The 23,096-nt window shown below is 40.9% G+C and overlaps 1 long non-coding RNA gene across 1 annotated transcript in view; it reads right to left on the bottom strand.

The window, feature by feature from the left end:
* The window catches only part of LOC311038482, a 389,296-nt gene extending 366,402 nt beyond the window's left edge, over positions 1-22,894 (bottom strand). The window contains exon 1 of the long non-coding RNA XR_014600058.1: positions 22,824-22,894. This is a non-coding gene — a long non-coding RNA (uncharacterized lncRNA). The remainder of the gene's footprint in view (positions 1-22,823) is intronic.
* Between the last annotated feature and the right edge of the window lie 202 nt (positions 22,895-23,096).

Genomic DNA, 23,096 nt, shown 5'->3' with positions numbered 1-23,096 from the left:
GTTAGAAGGAAACAAGCGAGAGTCAGATGGAGAGAAAGGTCTTTATTGTACATGTGTGGACAGGCAGGACATAATTAGTAGTGTTTTTATTTGCCATGATGAGGAATCAACAGGATATCCAACAGGACAGAGTTAAATGAAGTTTGTGTGCTTCCATCCGCATTGTATTGTTTGCTGTCCCTAACCCCCCCGCCCTGCTTCCTATTCCATGATTAATTCAAGCAACAAGTGGGGTCAAGTGCTTTGCTACTGTACACTTGTTAATATATAATGTACCTTTGAAGCCTCGCAGTAAATTCACTTATTCATACCATGGGGCTGGGGTTCTAGCTGACAAAAAGAAGATAAGGGACCGTTTTGCTAGTCTCAGTGAAAGGTGTTTTTTTTTTACTTTACAGTAAAATACAGTTAACTAAAAAGCTAAATATATAGAATCAGCATCAACTTTATTGTCACTTCACATGGTTTATAGGTGTAAAACCAGTGGTGGAAAAAGTACACGAATGTTTTACTTAAGTAAAAGTATCAATACTGCAATGTAGAAATACTCTTGTTACAAGTAAAAGTCCGGAATTCAATATTTACTTGAGTGAAAATACAAAAGTATTGGTATCAAACTGTACTTAAAGTACCAAAAGTAGAAAGTACTCATTATGCAGAAGGTCCCATTTCAAATGTATACAAATCTTTTGAAAATAGCCGATCTACAAGCTCACAATGCGTTGTGATATAACGCATTGTGAGCTTGTAGATCGGCTATTTTCAAATGGCCGAAATGTATACAGGGCTGAAGTGGTTAATGTATGTTTTGTAATAATAATCTAAATCTACAAAGTAACTAGTAACTAAAGTTTTCAAATAATTGTAGTGGAGTAAAAGTATAATATTTGCCCCTGAGATGTAGTGGAGTTGAAGGAAAAGTACTGACACTTGGAAATACTCAAGTAAAGTAAAAAAAAAAAACCTCAAAATTGTACTTACTGTAAGGACAGTACTTGAGTAAATGTACTTAATTATTTTACACCACTGGTTATCTGTATATGTGTGTGTATTTATTAGCATTTCTTCTTTTATATTGACCATTGTAAAGGGCCATTGTATACAGTCTACAAGTGTTTGTCACTGGTAAAGCCATCAGTCATAACAGTTTACTTTTAATCTGTTGCTGGCGCCACGTGTTGCTTCCTACCGTCTAGAGACAATAGCCAGGAGACGGGATGCATGGAGCGGATCCTCACTGATCTGAATGCAGCTGCATTCTGCAGAGAAATAAGCAACCAGGTCTATGAAAATGAGGCCAAAAGACGCGACTCATTTCAATACACTTGGCTTAGAAGTATCTCTGATTACTGAGCCTTATCTAAGTTTATTACTTCTTATCCTGTGGATGTTACAGTTTCAATGTTACTAATCAACTCAATCCCACAAAATCATAATTTACATTATGCTTTAGAACACATTCTCAGCACATTATCCCAATACTCCTATTATTAAATAATTTTCTAGAGGTGAATTGGCAAAGTTGCAACACAACTCACCTTTGTGTGAACAGAGAGCAAACACAAGAATAAACAGACAAAACAAAAAAGTGCAATGCTGTTTTTATGGGACTATGGCCGGGTGGAGGAACGAGTCTGACATTATGTTGTCCTTTAACAGTAAAGCTGGCAGAACGAGCCGTCTTGTGAATGTTTACATTATAAGGGTTTTTGCTGCAAGGTCACACACCCCAAACAACAGGGCCCGTAATCCTATTTGTACTGCAAAGAATGCAAGCTGCTGTCTGTGTGGGCCGTGACAAAATACAACCTCCTGGTAACCAACGCCGAACGCCCTTCATCTCTCAAGAGAACGTTTTAAAATGGTTCATCTTTCTCTCAATGTTGCTCAAAATGTTTAGTCTATATTCAGTATTATCTTTAAGTTTGCACCCTTTCCCCCCCTCCCTCCTTCCTCCCACCCCACCCCACCCCATATAGCCTATCTGTATTTACACTCCCCCCTCCCTCCCCCCCGCCCCCCTCACCTCATGTTGTGAGTGGTTATGCAACATGTAATCAGTGGTGGAAAAAGTATACTCACAAGGAAAAGTGTCATTACTGTAATGTAGAAAGTATAAAAGGCCTGTGTTCAAAATGTTACTTGAGTAAAAGTACAAAAGTATTGGCATCAAAATATACTTAAAGTACCAAAGGTAAAAGTACTAAAATCTTTGAAAATAGCAGATCTACAAGCTCACAACACGTTGTGAGCTTGTAGATCGGCTATTTTCAAATAGCCTAGGTATAAAACGGGGCTAAAGTGGTTAATGTATGTTTTATAATATAATAATTTGTATCTGCAAAGTAACTATAGTAACTAAAAATGTCAAGTAATTGTAGTGGAGCAAAAGTACAATATTTGCCTCTGAGATGTAGTGGAGTAGACGTAAAAGTATTGAACATTGGGAAATACTCCAGTAAAGCAAAAGTACCTCAAAATTGTACTTAAGTACAGCACTTGAGTAAATGTACTTAGTTACTTTACACCACTGTGTGTAATTTGTCCTGGTGGCTGAGAGACCGCTCAACAACCTCTCTTTAACCGATTTCAATCTCTCTAAACGCTTTAAGGGCTTCTTCCTTCAAACTGCTGCAGCGTTTCCCTTCATAGATACCAATCTATACTTCCATAATTGCGAGGCCTTTTATTTATTTTCCCTCCACAATGAGCTTGTTAGACACCAGATGACAGAACGGCCCTTCATGTCGGCAGGGCACCGTTGACTGATGCACATTGTAGTTCTTATAACCCATTAAGAGTGGGAAACCGATTTCTTTGGCTATTCAAAAATAGCAGATATACAAGCTGGTGCCGCGCTATGAGCTTGTAGATCTGCTATTCTTTTCGAAAAATCATGAAAATGTGTGCAAATCTTTGAATATATATGTTTTTTTAAAGAAAAATGTTTTAACTCAAATCTTTGCTTTCTGGGGGATTCTACAAATGTCTTCTAAACCCTAACAGTTTTTTTTCCTTTTTTTTTAATTTATGTTGTTATAATATCAGTGGTTCTCAAAGTTTTTCATGTCAAGGACCCCCAAAATGATATGTATTTGGCCACGGACCCCCATCTAAAAATATGTTGTTCCAGGGACCCCCAGATGCAAAGATTTGAGTTAAAAATGTTCGCTTTAAAAAAAAATATATTATTCAAAGATTTGCACAAATTTTCACGATTTTTCAAAAATATCAGATCTACAAGCTCATAGCGCGGCACTCGGTGCCGCGTTATGAGCTTGTAGATCTGATATTTTTGAATAGCCAAAGAAATCTAAAAATGACACAGATGTGTTCCCGCTCTTAATGGGTTAACTACCCCACATGTGCTCGCCCTGATAGCGGAACCGTGAGGCCCCCCCTTTTATCAACCATTTTTGCTAGGGGGTCCCTTAGATGTGATGCTGGTTGACTGACTGCAGAGTCAACACGCTGGCTTCTCTCTAAGGATGTATAGGAAGGCGCTATAGGCTAGCCCTACTAAAAGAAAAACTGTTAAGGTCACCAAAAGGTTATTGTTCTGTTGTCGTCGTAGGGCCACGGCTAATCTTGGAAGGGGCGGAAAAACGGCCCCAAACTATCTCAATCATATAATTTGTTTGGAAAAAGAAAATGGCGGGTTTGCGTTATATAATACCACACTCCTTTGTCCCCTGTGGCTCCTGAATGTACACTGTGGGTTACCCTCGGTTGGCGCTTATCTTCTCTTTCGTCACAAACACATCCAGGCAAGAACCCAGACCTCTCCTGTGTGAAGTAGAAGAAATTCTCAGTACTCAAATACAGTATTTCTAGTTAGAGCCCACTCTGCATTGGATTCTTCTCTTAGGGTGTACCCCTTGTCCTATTGCTTCTAACTTTATGTATCACATTATTACAGTATAAGGATTTCATTTTCTTTGATTTATGTTTTTTTTTTTTTTTTTTTTTTTTACAGTTGTGTGTTGTGGTGGACCACAATGAAAACAAGCTTAAGATTTTTTTGTGTATAATCCATGTTGCATTTTCTAAATGTTTTTTTTTTAAACTGCCAATAAAGTATTCTATTCCATTCTATTCTATGCATCTGGCATTGCTTAATCCATTCATTTTCTTTGATTTATGTTTTTTTTTTTTTACAGTTGTGTGTTGTGGTGGACCACAATGAAAACAAGCTTAAGATTTTTTTGTGTATAATCCATGTTGCATTTTCTAAATGTTTTTTTTTAAAACTGCCAATAAAGTATTCTATTCCATTCTATTCTATGCATCTGGCATTGCTTAATCCATTGGTTCTCAAAGTGGGGTTCGGGGACCCCCAGGGGACCTTGGGGGAGGGGGTACCAGGGGGTCCCCAGCTAAATTAGTTAATATAGCGTCACAATAATTTTAACCACTTAAACCATATTTCATAGCGCGTCACCGAGTGCCGCGCTATGAGCTTATCTGCTATTTAAAAAAAATACCTGGCACAAAATATTTTTGAGATGGCGGGATGGGGGTCTGCAGCCAAATACATATCATATTGGGGGTCCTTGACATGAAAAGGTTTGAGAATCTCATATAATCTCATAACTAGACAATAAGCTGAGTCAGTGAAATCATAGCCAGGGTATAGTGCAGTGCCAGTGTTTCATTCATTCCCCAACCACAAGTATTGCACTATGCAGTTTTAGGCAGTTATGTGTTTGGGAAACCATCCTGGCCTGTATACAGTAACCTCCAGTCCTCACTATCTCAAATGCACTCTAATGTCTGATCTATGCTCCATTGTACAGCGATGCTGTGCACTGACAAGTTACATGCTTAAAATGTGACGCATTGTGAGCTTTATACTTCGCATGACAAAGTATAAATCCGTGCACTAGACTAATGAGACACTAATGAGACAAACTGTATGCCAGTTTGTCAGCCAGGGTGCGCACCCACGTGGCCCCTGGTGTGACTATTGTCATGGCAGACCGCAGACCTCTGAACAGTGTTTGTGCAAAGTTTGTTGTGGATTGGAGCAACGCTGTGCCTCTCAAGTTCAGATGTTTGTGAGTGTGACATCCAGATCAGGCATTTCAGGCTTTCGTGACTGGAAGCGCTCCTTTTTTGTGATTATGCATGTTGCGTGATTGCTCTACTTTTGAAGGGACAGACACCATATAGACTGTATTGTGTTTGTCTGCATGTCTATATAATAGACATGCAGACAAAACCCCTGTTCTATATGGCCTGGCCTACAGCCTATGGTCATAAACAAATAAAATACCTCCTTCATGTCTCCTATTGTTGACTGTTGTCTAGAACAGTGGTTCTCAAACTTTTTCATGTCAAGGACCCCCAAAGTGACACTTATCAGCCTGCGGACCCCCATTTGAAAAGATATGTCAGGGATCCCCGTAAGAGAAGATTTTTTACGGCTCTAAATATATATAGCAGTGATTCTCAACCATTTTAATTTCAAGCACCCGTTTGACATGCATTAGGCTACGGACCCCCATTAAATGGCATTTCTATCTCTTGGACCCCAATTTATATTGTAAAATCTATGTTAATGTAACTCTGAGAGTGTACAAATGTGGTTCCTAATCTATCATTTAGCTGGGGACCCCCTGGAACTCCCTCAAGGACCCCTGGGGGTCCCCGGACCCCACTTTGAGAACCAATGGTCTAGAATGTCCCACTTAAATAGGAATATAGGATCCACGGTTATAGTCTGCATGGCCTCTATATGTCTTGTACTCCTTTCTATTTATTGCTTGTAAATGAGTCCCTCTGTGGGGCTTGAATATTCCTTTTCTACAGTTGTGTAGCCCTAGTTGTAATAAGAGCCTCGGCTTAGCGACTAAAATGTCAAATGCAGAAATATGATAAAGACTCAGGATGTGCAGGAACGCGGATTGGACAGAAAGTCACAGAGGAAATGACTGATCATACTGTATCTCGTTCCTTCTTTCCTGCACAGTATTCCTGTTTAGTTTGTGAAGCTATTTAAATATCACTCCATTCACTGAAGACTGCCAGCAGTATCAGCTGGACCCAACCATCAACTGGTTCCATTTACAGTGCCCATGTTGTTCTTCGCTGTGTGTGTGTGTGTGTGTGTGTGTGTGTGTGTGTGTGTGTGTGTGTGTGTGTGTGTGTGTGTGTGTGTGTGTGTGTGTGTGTGTGTGTGTGTGTGTGTGTGTGTGTGTGTGTGTGTGTGTGTGTGTGTGTGTGTGTGTGTGTTCCTAAGCCAAACATTTGATGACCAGCGGACCGGTAGGCAGCGGTTCCGGTAGGAGACACAAAGGAGACTCTTTGTGTCTCCTAGCGGAACCCACTGCTGGTCATCAAATTATTGGCTTAGGAATGAGACAAAAACAAAAAAATATCCATGAATTCAAGTCTCCATGGGGTGACTAATCGATAGAAAAAAAGTCGTTTTGGGGGTGAACTATCCCTTTACATGTATCTGTACAGCTGAAACTAATATGAGAATTGCATTTTGGAGATTGGAAAACCAAACAGAAGATGAATGTTGAGGCTGTTTCAGAACTGAAGCAAATACAGTAACACATGTTCTGTTGTGTCCATCACAGAGGTAATTCTTAAATTACCTCACTTATGTGTGACTCTGGTGATGCCCGGCTGTGGGCGTGTTGAAGGATAGCAGACAGTCATTAGGGCCCTGCCGTGAATGAGCCTGGCATTCACTGCTATATATAGATATTGCTCAGGGAGTCCATATTGCAGTGGTGTAAAGTAACTACGTACATTCAGGCTACTCGAGTACTGTACTTAAGAAACATTTTGAGGATTTTTTACTTACTTAACTTGACTAATTTTCAATAATTTTACTTCTTGTCCACTATATCTCAAATATTGTACTTTTACTCCACCATAATTTGAAAACTTTAGTTATAGTTTCTTTGTAGATTTTGATTATTATTACAAAACCCCTTCAGACCTATAATTTGGCAATATGAAAAATGGCAGATCTACAAGCTCACAACGCGCCGCCTTGCAGATCTGCTATTTTCAAAGGATGTTTTTACATTTTATGAATTTGAAAACTTGTGAAATGACCTTCTGCATAATAAGTACATTTGGTACTTATGTATATTTTGATGCCAATGCTTTTGTACTTTTACTCAAGTAAATTTTGAATACAAGATTTGTACTTTTCTACATAGGGTATTGATATTGATACTTACTTTACTTAAGTAAAACATCTGAGTATTTCATCCATCACTGCTATATTGTAGGGCAGTGTGCAGTACCACTGCATTCCTCTGGGGTCCTCAGCGTAGCAGCCTGGAGCGTTAGCTGCTGTAAGGTCATTGTAGCTGCCTGGGACACACACCATCTTAGACTTATTTCACTGTGACTGTGTGAAACTGGAAGATAACCTCTTAAGCCCTACTTCAGAAAAAGCAAAAATAGCCTTCTGTATCTACAAAGCTCAACACGTCGTGATGCAATGCGTATGCATTGCAGAAATGCAGCGTATGCATTGCAGATGTACACACTTTGAGCTTATCATTAGACCAATTAGTGAGAAGAAAAAAATCACTTTGTGAAAAATTTAGAAAATTATAATATAATATTTCTGCCTTTAATGACATGCCCATTATAGGGACGTCAGGTTGAAAGTAGTTAAAGACACAAGATACCATGGTGGGATTTGACATGATGTGTATAAGGCTATGCTATGTTTTCATTGTGTTCTGTATTTTTGTAATTTTTGTATTATGTACTGTTGAATCTCATGAGTCACTTGTTTGTTACAGTAGGTTGACTAACCGTTCAGGCACCTATAGTAGTAAGCCCTGTATAGACCAATTATTTGTTTACTAACATTGAGACTGGACGCACAGGTGATTGTTTCTCGCAATCAATTCCCAACCTGTCGTTTTGGGGTGCGCTGGTTTCAGCACACCCCAACCCCCTCTTGTGTTGGCTAGTGAGGCGCGTCCTAGTGAGACCTGACAGAATGGGTTTCATTGCGCGCATACTGGTTCTTATCAGTGTGACGTCGTCTGTTAAGGGGTCTATTGGCCTGTATTTATGTATAGAGATGGCTCTGTGTGATCATCTTATAAACTGTATCTGTAATTGCATTGCATTTCACATAGCATCTGTCCTTTCCAGGTACCCTTTGAACAATATTGATTCTTCATTGTTATCTTTCAAGGTGATGACAGTTGGCACCTGTATTAATTTGCACTTGATCGCATCATACTATTTATACCTCACTTCCTGTTGACTTGTCAGGGCGGCAGTGGCTCTGGGGTAGAGTGGGCGGCAGAGCGGCCGGATGGTGAACCGCGAGGTTCCCAGTTCGATCCCGGATTCCCCCAGAGTTAAAGACACCAGAGTAAGTGTCAAAGTGTCCTTGGGCAAGACACTGAACCCTACATTGCCTCCATTGAGTCGGTTGGCGCTAGCTTGCCACCATTGGTGCGTGAATGTGGGAAAAGTGAGGACGCTGGCGTAGACTGTTTGCCGATTCACCTCCCAATGTATGTGTGTGTGTGTGTGTGTGTTCCCCCCCCCCCCCGTATGAATGAATGAACCATTGTAAAGCGCTTTGAGCACTTGGGAAAGCGCTATTAAAATGTGATTCATCAATTCATTGACAGCGCTGAGGGAGACCTGTTAGGTTGACACGCGTCCCTTGCTTTTTCAGAAAAAAACGAAAAAAAAACTGATCCAAAACTATATGATATTTCTTAATCATTTCACCCAAAACGTTTATAACAAATGATGACTATTAAAATTAAAATAACACTGTCTGTCAGTTATGCAACATAAGAGATTTAAATAGGTTTAAATAGGATTACATTTTACTTAGGCCAAATGATTTACTGATTTAGGCAATTCTTTGACAATTATTTTGGCCTAAGTCACAAAACCATGTGACTTAGGCCAACAAAATGGTCTATTTTGGCCTAAGTCATACTAGGGAGATATAGGCCATTATACTAAGAGGGGAGGGAACAGCATGATCCTTTTCAATTAGGAGATGGGCAATTTTACCAGAGGTGGCCAGTGTCATGAGGAGCTGACTTAGGCAAAAAATATAATTTTCCTCAAAACATGACTTAGGCCATTAGTTAGCACGGTGACGATATGTGAAAAGGACATTTACTGTGTGCTGGCTGTTTTCTCACTCTCATAACCTCTGTACTGAGTTGGAAGTGCCTGGATCGTGGGGCTCGTTGCAAAGGAACTGGCTGAAGGAAGTTTTTCATTCCTAACAAGTAGACTTAATATCCGGCTTAGAAGGCCCCGTGGTGCCATGTCAGGTTGCTTCACGGTATCATTGTGTGTTGGGACCGAAAAGATTATTTTCCTGGCTCTGTTTATTTTTCTGTGGTTGCATCACCACTGTTATCTTTCCACCCCACCAGCCCGTATTCTACCCCCCGTGAGTATACTATGAGATCAGTCGAATGTACACAGGCATGGGAGGGGGCCACGACCTTATCCTTCAACATAATAAACATTGGACTCTTGGGCTAGGATGGACTTTAAACCTATTCAATCCGGGAACGCATCTGTGTCATTTTAAGATGTCTTTGGCTATTCAAAAATAGCAGATCTACAAGCTCATACCGCGGCACCGAGTGCCGCGCTATGAGCTTGTAGATCTGCTATTTTTTGAAAAATCTAGAAAATGTCTATCTAGCAAATCTTGCTAGATAGACATTAGCAAATCTTTGAATATGTTTTAAAGTGAAAAAACATTTCATTCTGATCTGTGCTTCTGGGGGTCCCTGGTACAACATATTTTGAGATGGGGGTCCGCGGCCAAATACATATCATTTAGGCGGTCCTTGACATGGAAAAGTTGGAGCACCACTGATCTAGCAACATACTGTTAGGATTTAGAAAACATTTTTGGATATGTATTTGGCCCGTGGACCCCCATCTCAAAATGTTTTGTTCCAGGGACCCCCCCAGAAGCAAAGATTTAAGTTACAAATGTTCGCCTTAAAAAATATACATTCAAAGATTTGCACCAATTTTCACGATTTTTCAAAAAATAGCAGATCTACAAGCTCATAGCGCGGCACTCGGTGCCGCGCTATGAGCTTGTAGATCTGCTATTTTTGAACAGCCAAAGACATCTTAAAATGACACAGATGCGTCCCCGGTTTGAATGGGTTAAGGCAAAAAGACTCGTCCCAGTACAGAGCGTCCCAGCTCTAATGAAGAAGAAAGCCCCACCATGACTCTACTCTGACTGGAGATCCTGTGTCACTCACTCTGTAATGTAGAGCTTCCTCTTGATGCAAATAGATCAGATATGAGTAAGTTTAGCTAATGATGACTGGCACATAGCTGGGGAGGCAGAAGTCAGCCATCATATTCAGTCTGTCAACGAGCGGGCAACTGGTATTTGCCAACTCCCCCCACCCCCCCGTGGTGTGTTCTAGGTTTTTTCGGAGGGCATACGATATGCTTGACATTCGAGTGGTCAATGGATGAAATGGTTAGTAGAGGGCTAGGCTACTCTTTTTTAGAAATAAATCTGCACGTCATACTACGTACAGTATATAGCGTAACACAGTAAACACACCACTGCCCCACCCCGTCTGTCTGTCTGTCTGTCTGTCTGTCTGTCTGTCTGTCTGTCTGTCTGTCTGTCTGTCTTGGTCTTGGACTCACTCCCAATCGAGTCTTCCGCCGTAATCTGAAGACTCACCTCTTCAGACTCCACTTCAGTACAGCCCGTAGCGCTTGCCTTAGCACTTGACGACCTTACAGGCTTATGCAAAGGCTAAAATGTCATTTAGAATAGATAGCATGTTATGTAGACAGATGCCAGATTAATTTGTAGACCTGGAATCCTATACTGTGTATAGTAATTATTACTATTTATATGCATTTGATGTATTACTGATTGATTGAATATTTTATTAGACAGAAATGTAAAAACAGCATGAGTAACAGTCAAACAGTCTAAAAGGATAACCTTGTGTTGAGAACTTTGTGATTACCTCGTGATTACCTCGTGTTTTCCTTGTTGACTGTAAATCGCTCTGGATTAAGAGCATCTGCTAAATGCCTAAATTGTTGTCTGTTTGTCAGCAAGAGAACTGAAGAACAGATAGGTGGACTTTCATTAAACTTGGTGGGAATGATCAGTAGGCTGCTCTGAAGAGATGATTAACTTGTGAGTTGAAAATGTCAAAGGTCATGTTGTAGAACAAGAGAGATCTTTGTCTTACAGTAGGTAGGGTTTCCGCTCCCATGCGAACACCCTGCTGTAAAGAGACATCTTTAGTATTAAGTTCATATAACTATTTACACTTTTATGATGCTTGAGAGATTGTTCATGTAATAAATCGGCTAATAAAAGTGTGGTTCCTAGTTTGAACTAGTTGCACATTAACTATGGTTAATGAATTACATAATCATCTTCATACAGCGCAAGGCGGATGCAACACATACTGTGTACTGTCTGTTTTCCCAGACGGTATGTGTTCCTTCTAGTGTGCAAATCATGCAGTGTTCTATAACAGTGGTTCTCAAACATTTGTATCCATGGTACCCCTGAATTACATTGTTACATTATAGCACTCTCATATACGCTACATAAATATCCAAATCTTTTCCCCTAAGATACAGTATGTCACGAGGAAAATAACTGTTTACTTGATGTTTAACAACTAGAACCCCAGCTGCATCCCTATGCTGGGGGGGAACATTCATCGAATCTCTCGCCAAAAACGTTGTAAGTGACGCGTTTTGAGCTTTGTAGATCTGCTATTTTTTGGCGAATAGATTTGGTGTAGATCAAAAAAGAATGCACCAAGTACAGTGCAAATGTACGTTTTATTAAGTATGGAGGGTCTAAGTGCTTAAACTGATATATCCTCCTGATTTTATCAAAGTATTCTGCGGCACCCCTGGACTCACTGTTCCTTATATCCCAATGAATGCCACTAGGATGCAGCTTTGATTCTCAGCTGTGTCCTCCTTCACAGATTAGGATGATGTAATGCCTGGCTGGCATTAAGCCTGCCTTGTATTTAAATGAGATTTCATCACTGATCGAAAGGCTTAGCAGCGCTTTCGAAGGAGCTCCTTGCAAGGCTTTGGTCAGCGGCATAGGCCATTGTTTACCCTTTGTAGTCATTAATTCAATTTGTGTCCCGTAATCAACACCTAATTGGAATCACATGTTGACAGGCCTCTATAGAGCGTGGTACACCTCCAAAATCGCTTTCACTTCAGCCCATAGTGGACGCACACAAATGTGAAAAGGTTGAACTGTATGACGTAGAAACGCTATACACTATTTCCCTTCGCTGCTTCCTGGGATCCTGGCAGCAGTAACCATCCACTTTACACGTCCCTGGGTAGGGCCACCGGGCCAGGTGGAGATACAGTACCTTTGTAGTTGGAGCAACTGTATGTGAAGATATGGAACATTTATACTCTCTGTCCAATCATGTTGCTTGCAGATGCAAACTGATTTATCCATTATAAATCGTTTCTGTCGGGTGGAAACCTCATATGTCCAAAACTGTGTGACTTTTCCAGGATTAAAATGAAAAAATATCAAAACTAGCAGATCTACAAGCTCAAAACGCGTCGTTTTGCGACGCGATCTGATACTTTTGCTTTTCTGTGACGCTGTGGTATGATCAATTAGGGCATTAATTGACGAAAAAAAACCTGCATAATTAGGGCATTAATTGACGAAAAAAAACGCATACAGTTTGAATATGGAGATAAGAGATTTCTGCCCGACAACAGCAAATTGAGTTTGTGTCGGCAAGCGACAGTGATATATAGAGTATATAAATGACTGACTTCCTCCCATTTCCTAGAGAGAGTGAATGACAAGGCCTAGGAAGCTTTAAGAAGGAGCTCTGGGAACGTTGCCATGTTCCTTTCACTGCACTGAGAGCAGTAACCCCACAGATGCTATAGCAAGAGGGTCAAAATGTGTAGGTGGAATGTTGAACACTGCACCGCATAAGCTACTACAGCACACTATGTGCGCACATGCACACACCAAGTACTTTCTCTCATTCTCTCACTCTGTGTCCCTCTCTCTTTCATGTCATTAAAATACACTTTCTAGTGGTACTTATTACTATATCTGGTATTTAAATGTCTCTCTCTAAATTCATATGCAAATGCTTCCTCCTCCCCACGTCTTTGTCATTCTACCAGAAGGAGATGATGTAATGTGCTGCTGCTATAGAAGTGCCAGGGCCTTTTTAATATTCATATCACACATTCACACAAAAGGTGGTCTGCAGAGAGAGGGAGAGAGCGACAGAGAGAGACAGACGCACGCACAGTCGCACACACACACACACACGCACGCACAGACGGACAAAGAGATGGAGAGACAAAGGAAAAACAGGCCTCTAGTCTGTTATGTGTCAGAAATGGACAGAAATGGAAAAGAGCGGGAAAAACAGAGAAAGAGATTGAATGAGAGAGAGACAATTTTCTTTGGTGTCGGGCAAAAACCTTTTATCTCCATATTTTTACTTTTTCGTAAATGAACACCCCCTATTCTTGATCATACTACAGCGTCACACAAAAGCATCAGAAATAGCAGATCTACAAGCTCGAAACACGGCGAGAAGTGCCGCGTTTTGAGCTCATAGATTGTAGATTTGTAGATTGTTTGCTATTTGTGAATTTGAATCCTGAAAAGTAACAGTTTTGGACATATGAGGTTTCCACCGGACATCTTAAATGAAAGAGCGACAACATGGCAGCCGCGATCTGTGGAACTAAACCGTTCAGCCATGAATGAACTATTGACAGATCCATTCAAGCCCAAGAGTGTGGTCGCACTCTGTGTCCTTGACCAAGGGGTCCCCCATGGACTTATTTATGCTAGGTCCGCTCCCTTTTCCCCTATAATCTCTTCCCCAAAAATGTCCGACGTTTGTGCCGAATCTGGGGGGAATGAGATCAGTGGAGCTCCCTCTGGTGTTGTGCCCGTGGGCGTTACTCACTCTTTTGAAGTAATCTGACAGATACATGGACACTGGTCCATTAGGTGTCTTGAAAACCAGGCCCATTGCAAGTTGCTGTACTAGAGTACAGCAACGCCAACTTGCAATGGGCCTGGTTTTCAAGACACCCAATGGACCAGTGTCCATGTACCTGTAACTCTGACGCTGTAATGTGTTCATTTTCAAGTTGAAACATGGAGGAAGGAGTTTTTTGCCCGACACCAACATCATACTGTCTCTCTCATTCACTCTCTCTCTTTTCAGTTTTTCCCGCTCTTCTCGGCCTTGTGCTCCAAGTCAGTTTCTGACACATAACAGACTAGAGGTCTGCTTTTTCTTTCTTTGTGTGACGGAGAACAACAGCTTGCAATGGGCCTGGTTTTCTAGATTATGCTATAGGGTGGGATGGCTCAGGGTAGAGGACAGAGTCTCTGTCCTCTACCCTGAGCCATCCCACCCTATAGCATAATGAGCAGGTGTTAAGCCAACTCTCCATCGTACTGATATCGTCCCGACTCGGTGCATGATCGTTGGAAAGCGTCTCCTGACGACATGTTTCCAAATGTTTTAATTATTTAAACCAGTGGTTGTCAAATATTTTCATGAAAATGTTTTGTGCATTTGTGTTGTTAAAATGTTTCAAAAGAATTTCACATTGTATTGCAAGAGTTTTTGAAAATAGCCGAGCTTGTATGTAGGTTACAGTAGGTTTAAAGTGCTCATGTGGCCTAAGTTGCTACTTTTGGGCTTGTTTTCCTAGACCTGGTTGCTTATTTCTCTCACGAAATATGGCAACTCTGCTTGTAAAAATGAGTCCTCATTAACGACAGCCGATAGTTTGTGCTGAACTAAATGCCAACTTTTGCCAACAGACTGCCAGTCTGTTGTAGTCTGTCTGTTGTAGTCTGTTTGGTGGAGAGTCACCTTTAGGTGTGTCCTAGATGTGAGGTCTATAGTTTCTTTTGAGAGGTCTGTAGATTTGATTTTAGTGCCTTCGAGGTGCATGTACTGTATAGTCAAAATGACGTTGGATGAGTGCTCCAGCTAGAGTCCTCAGTGCATTCCTATTGACCAACGAGGAGATCCTGCCCAAAAGATGTATTCTATGGTTGACTTTCTTGATGACTTTTGTTGACATTTTATCAGCCGAGAGATTGTTTGATATAAATTTACAACCCACATAGGTAATCTCTTATTTCCAAATTTGGCATGAACAATGCCTAGGACCTACTTTTGCAGAAAAGCCCGTTAGCCACGCAAAAAAAAACAATATGGCTGCCATTTTTCAAAATGGCTGCTGGCGAAAGACATTTTATGTGTATTTGACCTGGATTGTGATTGGATTTTGATTATATTGGTATTAACATATAGTTTTCACTCCCCCCGCCCCCTCCCCCCGTTAGCTACGCGGAAAAAAACCCAATATGGCTGCCATTTTCCAAAATGGCTTCAGGCAAAAGGCATTTTATGTGTATTTTGACCTGGATTGTGATTGGATTATCCAATTTTGATTATTTTGGCATCAGAATATAGTTTTGACTCCCCCCCGCCCCCTCCCCCCGTTAGCCACACAAAAAAAAAATATATATACAGTAGCTGCCACTTTCCAAAATGGCTGCTGGGGAAAGACATTTTATGTGTATTTTGACCTGGATTGTGATTGGATTTTGATTATTTTGGTATCAACATATGAGTCCCCCCCCCCCCAGTCCCCCCCCCCAGTCCCCCCCCCCCCCTGGATCACAAATTGTTCTAATCGTCACATTTGCAGGCACTCAGCTGTGTGCACTGAACGCCAAAGCGGTAGCACTTGCATCTACCACGACGTTCAGTCTTGCACGGTTGCACCGGCTTTTGTCAGTTGTTCACAAATCTGGGCAATTGTAGAGTGTCATCCACGCTACTTGCCAAATGTCATCTTCTGCTCGCCATCCCCAGCTGGCAGGGCTCTCTGTATGACATTTGACATACAGTTACCTGGCTTCAGACAGGGGCAACTTGATAAGTGGCATGCTTCACATGATGTGCAAGAGATGCCCTTGTAGGTGGAATGGCATCATAGGACCTCTGCTTCCATGCAAACAGGTAAAATCTTGCATCATCAACCCCATCACCAGTGCTGTTCTTGTCATGCACTGTTACTGGTGGGTATTGACTGAGCTTCTGGAAGACATGAGACACTTCAGGCCACACTTACCGGGTTTCTGTCTTTTTGCCTTTTCCCACGAAAGGTTGACACGACATCACATCCAGTGAAAGAAAGGATGCCAATGGATTTTTCAGGGCCTAGATTCTTCACTAAATCGTGAACTGGTAACCAACAACAATACAATACAGTACAGTACAGTGCTGTTCAATAACAATACAGTACAGCACTGTGCTGTGCTGTACAATAGCAAAACAGTATAGTACTGTGCTGTACAATAACAGAACAGTACAGTAGAGTAAAGTACAGTGCTGTACAATAACAGTACAGTACTGTTTTGTAATGTGTTTGTTTGTCCTGTTTTAAGTGGTTACTTAGTTTTTACTTTACTGTTGTGTTCGTTTTATTTTGTTGTAACGTTTCCTGTCTTGTCTCATTACCTTGTGATTAGTTTTATTTCTCCACCTGTGTCCCGTTAGTCCCTTAGCTCAATGGTGCGCATTCTGCGCAACCTTTTACAGTACACCCTCAGAAAACATTTGGATTATCCAATCACAATACAGGTAAAAAAACACATAAAATGTCTTTCGCCGGCAGCCATTTTGGAAAATGGCAGTCATATATATATTTTTTGCATGGCTAACGGGGGGAGGGGGTGGGGGGGAGTCAAAACTATGTTCTGATGCCAAAATAATCAAAATTGGATTATCCAATCACAATCCAGGTCAAAAACCACATAGCATGTCTTTCGCCGGCAGCCATTTTGGAAAATGGCAGCCATATTGTTTTTTTTTGGGTGGCTAACGGGCTTTTGTGAAAAAGTAGGTCCAGAAGAAACTTTGTGGAAAATTTGGCGCTTGTATCACAAAGTGAAGTATCGTGTCACTAACAGCCCCTACTGAGGTTAACAATTGGATTAAGATGCCGGTCAGATATGTATCATTCAGCACACAGTACCATCCAGCATTGGTGGAAGAAGTACTCACATTTTTGTACATAAGTAAAAGTACCAATACCACAATGTAGAAATACTCTGTTACAAATAAAAGTCTGGTATTAAAACTTTACTTAAGTCAAAGTGCAAAAGTATTTGCATTGAAATGTACTTAAGTACTGAAAGTAAAAGTGCTCATTATGCAGAATGTCCCATTTCACAAGTTTCCAATTCCAAATGTATAAAAATGCTTTGAAAATAGCCGATCTACAAGCTCACAACGCGTTGCAAAGCGACGCATTGTGCGCTTGTAGATCTGATATTTTCAAATAGCCTATGTATACATAGGGCTTAAGTGGTTAGTGTATGTTTTGTAGTAATAATCAAAATCTACAAAGTAACTAGTAACTTAAGTATTCAAATAATTGTAGTGGAGTACAATATTTGCCTCTGAGATGTAGTGGAGTAGAAGTAAAAGCATTGAAAATTGGAAATACTCCAGTAAAGTAAAACAATACCTCAAAAGTACAGTACTTGAGTAAATGTACTTACAGTAGGCCTAGTTACTTTACACCACTGCCACCCAGACTCAAAGAGTGTTCATTTAAATTCGAGTGTGACAATTGGACCCGTAAAGAATCCAGATTTTGCTGTTCAAGAACACATGGATGAATGCGTTCTGCTTATTGTCTCCCAGAATGAAATGTTTGACATTAGAGTTGGTGGATAAACGACATGACAAATCAATAAGCTGTTCCTGTTCTCTCTCTGAAACTCCATTAAGCTAAAGAGATAATGGATGGTCATAGATTTAGGAACAGAGCCAACGGCCTCTTTATTTTCTGCTTCTTTTGTCTGCATCCATCTAATTACTGTTGCTGTCAGCCAGAAACCTTGTATCCAGTGGCGTGCACAGACATTTTGAGGGGCAGGTGCTCAAGTAAATTATATATATTTTTTACTTGGTCTGCTCTTTTTTCCATCTACACCTATACCTCTTTGCCAAAAATAGCCGATCTACAAGCCCACAACGCCTCGTAGATCTGCTATTTTTGGCTAAAGTTCTCCTCAGAAAAGGGATGCTAGGTAAAAAGAAAAATCATATCACATAAAGATTTGGCGGACCCCCTGTAGTAACTCTGAGGACCCCCTAGGGGTCCCGGACCCCCTGTTGAAGACCCCTGCTGTAAACTGGTGTTTTTTTCTTCTTTTTTTCAAAAGGGCACTTCTGGTCAAGAGGTCAAGAGGGCAAAGGGCAAGTGCTCTAGCACCACCTAGAGTCTATCTGTGCACGTCCCTGCTTGCATCTTTGTTGTAAATTAATGCCCTACTTTTTTCATACAGCAGTGTGATTTTTTGTTTTGTTTTAGTCGCACTTAAGTAAACAAAAATAGCTGATATACACGACGTGTCACGATGTGACATGTTGTTAAGATCTGCTCTTTTTTTTGTTGCTATTTTTGAACGTTTTTTATGTGAAGCTCACAACATGCTGAAAAAGCTCACAACATGCTGTGAAAGGGTTTACGTGTGTCTGTGGGTTTTATAAATAGTGAACCAATTAAAAGTATTGTAGATCTGCTATTTTTGAAAATCTTGTGTGTGCAAATCTTTCAATCTTTTTATTTTTAAGGCAAACATTTTTAGCACAAATATTTGCTTCTGGGGGTCCCTGGCACAACATATTTTCAGCGACCACATACATATCAATTTGGGGGTCCTTGGCACATTAAAGTTTGAGAACCAAGGGTGTAATTTAAAGTAACTAAGTACATTTACTCAAAGTGTATACTTTTCGAGGTAAGTAAGTAAGTAGGTACTTTTTTAAAGACGGAGCCAAATTGCCTGATTGGCTGACTGCAGATTGGCAGATTACGATAGGCTAGTATGGAGCTCAAAGCTTCAAGCTATGAATAAAAGGCTATTTGAGGAAAATTCCAATCAATAAACTAAAGTGCAAATATCAAAGCGTGAGAGAAGAGATCTTCTGTATTGAACTTACGCTTAGAGCTACATTTTAGAAAATTCAAAGTATAAAATAGGGCTTAAGTGGTTAACGATCAATAATGATTGTCCATGATATTATGTATGATTCTGAAATGGGCATTCTGCAAATGAGTATACTTTTAGGTTTGCAACATATTTTGAAGCTAATACGTTGGTACATTGACCTACGTAAGGGTTTCAATGCAGGACGTTTTGTTGTAACAGAGTATTTTTTTAACACTGTGGTGAAGGCTACTGCTACGTTTACTTAAATTCCAAATCACAGTAGCTATTTGATTGATTGATTAATTGAATACTTTATTATTCAGAAATATAAACAGCACGTGGTACAGTCAGACATTAAGGCTAAAAAGACAACACAAAAAAGTCCTATATGTATTCAATTCATCAACATATAGCATAACATTTTACACAATAATACATACTACACTTCTTCCACAACTGCAGTGGTTTTCAACCTTTTTCATGCCAAGGACCCCGAAATTGACATGTATGTGGCCGCGGACCACCATCTGAAAATGTTTTGTGCCAGGGACCCCCCAGAAGCAAAGATTTTAGTTAAAAATGTTTACTTCAAAAAATATATATATTCAAAGATTTGCACACATTTTCAAGATTTTTCAAAAATAGCAGATCTACAAGCTCATAGCGCGGCACTCGGTGCCGCACTATGAGCTTGTATATCTGCTATTTTTGAACAACCAAAGCTAAGTGGTTAAAATGATTGTGACGCTACAGTATATGTTAACTAATTTTGCTGGTGACCCCCTGAAACCCCTTCAAGGACCACTGGTGGTCCCCGGACCACTGGTTGAGAACCACTGCACTACTGCATGCATTCCTCAAGAGCTCATTTAAAAAAAATGTGTATCTATAAATATTTTTATTAGGGTGTTTTTATGTATTAAACTTTGCATAGTTACAGAAGTAGAGGTCAACAGCTTGAAAATAATTGGTTGAATCGTGGAAATGATTGTACAAGGCTGTGGAAGACGTGGACAGCATGTCTATAGCTGCCTCGTCTCTTTGTATCCCAGGTTCTTTGTCTGTCAGATTCCACATTGGCTGTGGCTCAGAGCGACCTGGCAGTGTGCTGGTAGCCTACTGATGGTGATGAGGATGCCACAAAGGGAGGCTACCACACTGCCTCAGCCATTGTGCAGGGCAGAATGCACAGCATTCCTGAGGAGATGAACTTGACCACCACCAAACGAATACACTTATAGCTGCTATAGAATAGCTGCTATAGTGTATTGGTTTAGTGGTGTACAGCTCCAATCTCCAACAGAGTGGTTCTCAAACATTCATCATCCTTCGTCACAGTCATGTCAAGAAGGAGCCCCAAATTAATATGTACTTGGCCGCGTATATGCGTATATGTATTTCTTTAATTCTTTACACTCATAAAGTGAAACGAGAAAAAAAGCAGCGCAGCATAGGACCTTCGTACAACAGTGCTGTAATATTCCAAAGATATTGCAAGATATTTGTCATTCATAGTTTGTTGTCAAGCGTCGAAAATAAGCATGTGACACTGTCATATACAGTACATACATTAGGCATTACACTACAGTACAGTATATGGAGGCATCTCGCTATAATATCCTTTAGCAAAAACAGCTAGGGGGAAATTATACATTTCACAGCATGGGCATTGTCCTGGCTTTCATTCAGCCTCCACACAGACACGCACACGCACACGCACACGCACACGCACATGCACATGCACACGCACACGCACACGCACACGCACACGCACACGCACACGCACACAACACACAATGAAACCAAAGTACAGCACACCTAAATAATATTTTCCTTTATTTTTCATTCTTTTTTATTTATTACATTTTTGAGATTGTGCCTTACGATTGATAATATTGGGGATTGAGGGGGATAGATAGGAGAATGAGTTTTAAAAAATCTTTGTGATAACATTTATATCTGGTGTCATTGATACTTTGGATCTGTCTGACCTAAATGTATCCTTTATGTGATATTGGTTGCAGTAGCACATAGGCTGTTGTTATTCTTATTTTATATATATATTATTCAGGATGTATATGATTTAAGACACCATGCACTATGTACAGTATGTACTCGCCCCTGTGTTTTTGTATTAACCCTTTAAGACCTGTAACGCATCTGTGTCACTTTAGATTTCTTTGGCTATTCAAAAACAGCAGATCTACAAGCTCATACGTGAATATTATTTTTTTTATATTTTTTTCTGAAAAATTGTTAGGATTAGATGCGGCCTCAGGTCTTAATGGGTTAAAATCTGAATAAAAAGATGTTGAATGAATAGAAAGAGAAGAAAAGAACGACACACAAAGAGGTGCTGGTGGAAGGGCTTTCATGCCTGTGATTTCCAGGGCAGGCATCCCGGAGGAGACCGGCCTTATTGGAAAAGGGTTTTTGTCTGGCACAGTGTGCTGTGAATGCTGGGTTTGAATTGAACCCCCCCCCCCCCCCCCCCCCCCCCCTCGCCCCATCACCCCCCCCCCCCCCCCCCCACCTCCACCACCCATAGAGCCTGGGCTTCAAGACAGCTCATCTCCCCCTCTGGGTTTACTGGCAGTGTTGCCACATTTAGCGAGAGACATAAGCAACCAGGTCTTTTAAAACAAGCCTAGAAGGAGCGACTATTAGGCCACATGAGCACTTTATAAACCTATATGCATCGGCTATTTGAAAATAGCAGATCTACAAGCTCACAACGCGAAACAAGAACAAAAACAATATGTTGAGGGGGAAAAAAAGTGCAAAATGTGAAATATTTTTGAGTGGTGCCAACCACTCCTACATTTGACTTTGTCTGTGTGTCCGTATGTCCGTATGTCCGTCCGTCCGTCTGTATGTCCGTATGTTTGAGCACGTCTGATTGGTCAAGCTTCACGTGACACGTGACAATATGTTGTCACGTGTCACGTGACAACATATTGTTGCTGATTGCAACACAAGGATGCAACCAGTTACACTTTCAAAGGCACCACTCTCTTCACACTGGGTGTGATTTTTTATTTAACAACACAATTCTGGTACGGGCGGGGGGTCCCTGACAACATACAATATTTACAAGAGACTTTACAGAAAAACAAGCCCAAAGTCACTTAATCATAATAAGCAGACATGGCAACCCTGCCCCCCACCACCCGTAGAGCCAGACAGCTCATCTCCCCTCTGGTGTTACTGGCAATGGAAATGGTTTGATCCAAGATCCAAGCACCAGAAGAGGTGTGTGTGTGTGTGTGTGTGTGTGTGTGTGTGTGTGTGTGTGTGTGTGTGTGTGTGTGTGTGTGTGTGTGTGTGTGTGTGTGTGTGTGTGTGTGTGTGTGTGTGTGTGCGTGTGCGTGCGTGCGTGCGTGCGTGCGCGCACGCACTAAAAGGAGGCATGGGGGGCAGGGGGGGCAGGGGGGGGGGGGGGCTAGTATGGGGGTGTGAACTGAGGCATGCTGGCAGGTGTATCTGTTTGAAGATCAGCTATTTGTCGCATGCATGTTGTATACAGTATTTGGTGGTTAAACAGGCTGCCTTTTTTTTATACACACTGTTTATTATGACAGAAAACACTGGCTTAACCCCACATTACTACACATTACATAACTACTAACTGTTCATATTTGAGAAACGATCAGCAGAATACATGTTCTTAAAGTCTTTGTGCTATATTATGCATTTTTTAAACAATATATAAAATACTACAAGCACTAGCTGAACACCAATGTCATGTTCTCTATGAATTGAGTACAAAGGACCAGTGTTGCCAGATTCTGTGAGAGAAACAAGCAACCAGGTCTAGGAAAACCAGCCCAAAAGAAGCGACTATGGACCACATGAGCCCTTTAACATAATACATCAGCTATTTGAAAATAGCAGATCTACAAGCTCACAACGTGTCGCGATGCGACACGTTGTGAGCTTGTAGATCAGCTATTTTCAAATAAAATCTTGCGGGGAAATTATAATAAGCAGATCTGGCAACCCCTGCAAAGAGCCCCAATGAAAACAAGCCCATAGGCTT

This window comes from Gymnoscopelus microlampas (genome assembly GCF_963454915.1).
Source record: "Gymnoscopelus microlampas genome assembly, chromosome: 22".
NCBI lineage: Eukaryota > Metazoa > Chordata > Actinopteri > Myctophiformes > Myctophidae > Gymnoscopelus > Gymnoscopelus microlampas.
Note: the sequence above shows the minus strand (reverse complement) of the source record. Positions and strands in the feature narration are given on the sequence as shown.